This window comes from Schistocerca americana, unplaced genomic scaffold (assembly GCF_021461395.2).
Source record: "Schistocerca americana isolate TAMUIC-IGC-003095 unplaced genomic scaffold, iqSchAmer2.1 HiC_scaffold_257, whole genome shotgun sequence".
In the NCBI taxonomy this organism is placed as follows: domain Eukaryota; kingdom Metazoa; phylum Arthropoda; class Insecta; order Orthoptera; family Acrididae; genus Schistocerca; species Schistocerca americana.
The window spans coordinates 55,001-59,585 of NW_025725969.1; positions in this window are offsets into that span (position 1 = coordinate 55,001).

Genomic DNA, 4,585 nt, shown 5'->3' on the forward strand with positions numbered 1-4,585 from the left:
TCTATGCGAATCTGACAACACTACGTCCGCCATGTCGAGCGCACCACAAAACACAGCGCCATCTGTAGGTCTCCCGCGGCACGACGTCCTGCAACGACGATACCGCCATCTATGAGACGCCAAGCCGACCAAGACATCGATGGGCCCACAGTGCCCATCTTTCGACCCCACCCACAAAGCCTGCGTCCTCTGTCGACCACAGCACCCCAACGCCAGCGCCTCTGCCGCACGAAATCGTGGACCGGCAATCACTCCACCTGCGCCCCACTCCAACCGCCCAACTCGCAACTCCAGCGGATGAACGGCGGACTTTTCCCGCAGTCGCAATGTGCAATCCACCCCTATAACTTCCCTTTCATGAAGAGATATGTCCAAAATGCGACATTCCCGCTGTCCCTATACATGAGCTGCGAGCTGTACCAGTTACGAGCTAGAGACGCGATCGCGTTGCTCTCTGTACGAATGCCGATGCTGAGCGATCAGCTAGGAGGCGCTCCATCCATGTCGGTACCGGTGGGCGTTGCACTCGCAGTCGCAAAAACGTACGGCAAGTATATTACTCGGAAGAGGTAATGACAGTCCAAGCCCCCCTGCGTGGGGAGAGTCTTTCTAGGCCATGACCCACCGGAAAGGCCCCCCACCCCAGACATGTGACGTCACACCATCGGTATTGACGACTAGACTGATTCCTTATAATCATTTACCATACACCGGTGGAAGCTGCCGAGACGAGTAACTACATAGCGGGCTCGCCGTGTCACTAATGTACAGAGATACAACAGTTTCGACTGGAACCGGATTAAACGTATACACGGCGCTGATTAGTAATAGATAGAGCCATCAGAATACAGATAATGTATACAACTGTCCGTATACATGCTGAAAGACTCTGCTCACAATCACAACCACACGTCAGCCACACACCCTTATCACGCACTACTCTCTGCCTGTAACACGCACACAGACAATATGTAAGCACCAGCATGGAACAACACCCAGTGCATCCTCTCCGCCACATTAGACAATCCACACTGTCATAACCAGACCGGGAGATCCACTCAGAAAACAGAATATCCCACCCACCCGACAACCACCATTGCTCAGCCAAGCCACCAACACCCACACATGTCCTACACAGGGGTGCACCCAACATCACAATACTGCCTCCTCTCACAGCACACAAACAATGGCAGGAATGAAAGACACAGGTCTGCCACAAGCATGGAATGAGAGCGCCGCCTGTCATGAGCCAAAGGTGCATCCTGACGTGGCAAATCAGATGATGCCGCAGGCATCCACTTACTATAATCACAATCAACAAACCGGCCGCCCCGCCCCCCATTAAACCTTTCCTTACAACAATGTGTACTGTAACCTAACCTATATCGTACCTTAACCTAACCTATATCGTACCTTAACCTAACCTATATCGTACCTTAACCTAACCTATATCGTACCTTAACCTAACCTATATCGTACCGTAACCTAACCTATATCGTACCGTAACCTAACCTATATCGTACCGTAACCTAACCTACATCGTACCGTAACCTAACCTACATCGTACCGTAACCTAACCTACATCGTACCGTAACCTAACCTACATCGTACCGTAACCTAACCTACATCGTACCGTAACCTAACCTATATCGTACCGTAACCTAACCTATATCGTACCGTAACCTAACCTATATCGTACCGTAACCTAACCTATATCGTACCGTAACCTAACCTATATCGTACCGTAACCTAACCTATATCGTACCGTAACCTAACCTATATCGTACCGTAACCTAACCTATATCGTACCGTAACCTAACCTATATCGTACCGTAACCTAACCTACATCGTACCGTAACCTAACCTACGTCGTACCGTAACCTAACCTACGTCGTACCGTAACCTAACCTACGTCGTACCGTAACCTAACCTACGTCGTACCTTAACCTAACCTACGTCGTACCTTAACCTAACCTATGTCGTACCTTAACCTAACCTATGTCGTACCTTAACCTAACCTATGTCGTACCTTAACCTAACCTATGTCGTACCTTAACCTAACCTATGTCGTACCTTAACCTAACCTATGTCGTACCTTAACCTAACCTGTATTGCGCCTTAACCTAACCTGTATTGCGCCTTAACCTAACCTGTATTGCGCCTTAACCTAACCTGTATTGCGCCTTAACCTAACCTGTATTGCGCCTTAACCTAACCTGTATTGCGCCTTAACCTAACCTGTATTGCGCCTTAACCTAACCTGTATTGCGCCTTAACCTAACCTGTATTGCGCCTTAACCTAACCTGTATTGCGCCTTAACCTAACCTATATTGCGCCTTAACCTAACCTATATTGCGCCTTAACCTAACCTATATTGCGCCTTAACGTAACCTATATTGCGCCTTAACGTAACCTATATTGCGCCTTAACGTAACCTATATTGCGCCTTAACGTAACCTATATTGCGCCTTAACGTAACCTATATTGCGCCTTAACGTAACCTATATTGCGCCTTAATGTAACCTATATTGCGCCTTAATGAAACCTATATTGCGCCTTAGCCTAACCCACATTGCGCCGTAACGTAACCCACATTGCCCCTTAACGTAACCCACATTGCGCCGTAACGTAACCCACATTGCCCCTTAACGTAACCCACATTGCGCCGTAACGTAACCGATATTGTGCTGTAACCCAACACACGTTGGGCCTTAACCCAACACACGTTGGGCCTTAACCCAACACACGTTGGGCCTTAACCCAACACACGTTGGGCCTTAACCCAACACACGTTGGGCCTTAACCCAACACACGTTGGGCCTTAACCCAACACACGTTGGGCCTTAACCCAACACACGTTGGGCCTTAACCTGCTCTGTAATTGTCATACGACGCGTTAAATTAGTGTAGTGTTGCCTAACTGCAACCCCCGCAATATAGTTTGCTACTCGCACTGCCCGGTCCCCAGTGTATCGCTTCATGTTAAACACCTTGCAGCTATACACTGTAATGTGGATGGCAGCAGGACGTACATGCTCAATGCCCTTTGCAGTTGTTCATTGGCATTTGCAGTTGTTCATTGGCATTTGCATGGCGAAGCACTTAGCCTACGCTGTGGTACGGCCTGTGTCAACTGTCCGCTGATGTTGTACGTCCAAATCACACACTGTACTGCACATTGGTCCTCATGTACTGAATGATACATCGTGGTACATGTGACCGTACAACGACTGCGCCAACAACGGCGAACCATGCGGTCCAAATGTTGTGCACTCAGCTACGTGTCGTCTCCCTATAAGAGCTGGATTGCAGTGTGGTATGCCCTGGATGGCGATCAGCATGAGCCGTCTGTTGATGTAGTGGCGCGTGTTGTCAGACGTAGTCGTCTCTTCTCACACACCGTGATAGCATGGTGCACTGCGTTCCACATCTGCGACATGCGACAGAGGCCGGTTGACAGTCGTTCGCGCAATGGACATCGCATACGTACGGGGGCCACCTTCCACGTGTTCGCGAAGCGTGCACATGTTGTTGCGTGTATGTGGGCAGACATAGTGTGTCGTGACACCTGACACAGGCATGCAACAATCGTTGAATTTGCAAATGGCGATGGACGCCTACGTTTGCTGGTGACGTTACGCAAATGAACAACTGGTAAACCGTTGTGGTGCGGTTGTTCTCGCTAGAGGTGAATCAGTGATGGCGACGATCGGTTGAGCTACCAACCGGTTGTTCCAGCGATACCCACCATGCCCACGAACGTGAATGGCATCTGGGTGTGAAGCGATACGCGGCGGTGGCTGGGTGGGACCGTCCCCGGCCGGTGAGGGGGGGCCTCCCGGCGTGCTGGCCGCGCGGTGCGTGGGCGCACGCGCTACAGCCGGCTGGTGGGGGCGGCCAGTGGCAGGCGCGCCGGCCGACGGAGGCGGCAGGCGGCGCAGCTGCGCGCCGGCGCACCCTGCACGCGGCGCCGTGCGGCCAAAGTAGGTCCTCGCGGGCCCGGTGCGAAGCGCGGTGGACATCTGCAGTGTGCTGGTCCGATTGAGGACTGTGTGCGCTGAGGATGCGCCGCCGCCCGGCGCTCGGCGCCGCGACGCCGTCTGCTGCTCGGTCGCCTCTGCGGTTCTCGCAGGTGGTTTGTATCGCAGCTGTGCGGACGTGTTGGCGCGTGCGCTGTGCTGGGAGAGTTCGCTTCGGCACCCAAGTGGGGCTTTTGTCCTTCTGTGGCGCTGGCGTTGGAGCTGCCGGTCACCGTAGGTGGCGCGTGTTGTCTCCCGCCGGCAATGCCACGACAGCACGCTCCCGGGCCTCTGTCGGCAGCGGCAAGCTCAGTTGGGAGCACGGGTGGTCGCACCTAAAGCGTCTACTCGCCAAACTCCGGGCGATTGCGCCTCTCTCGAACCCGACCAAGTACTTAGGACGGCGCTGCGCGCCGCCGGGACCTGAGAGGGTTTCGAGGTGTACGGTGCAGGGGAGCTCAGCCTCCTCCTGTTTGCAGAATAATTGAGCGGACGCTTGCGTGTTCGCGCGGGCCCCCGGGACACACTCCCGGGCGGCCGGCTGCTCAGCTCTAGTTGACGCAGC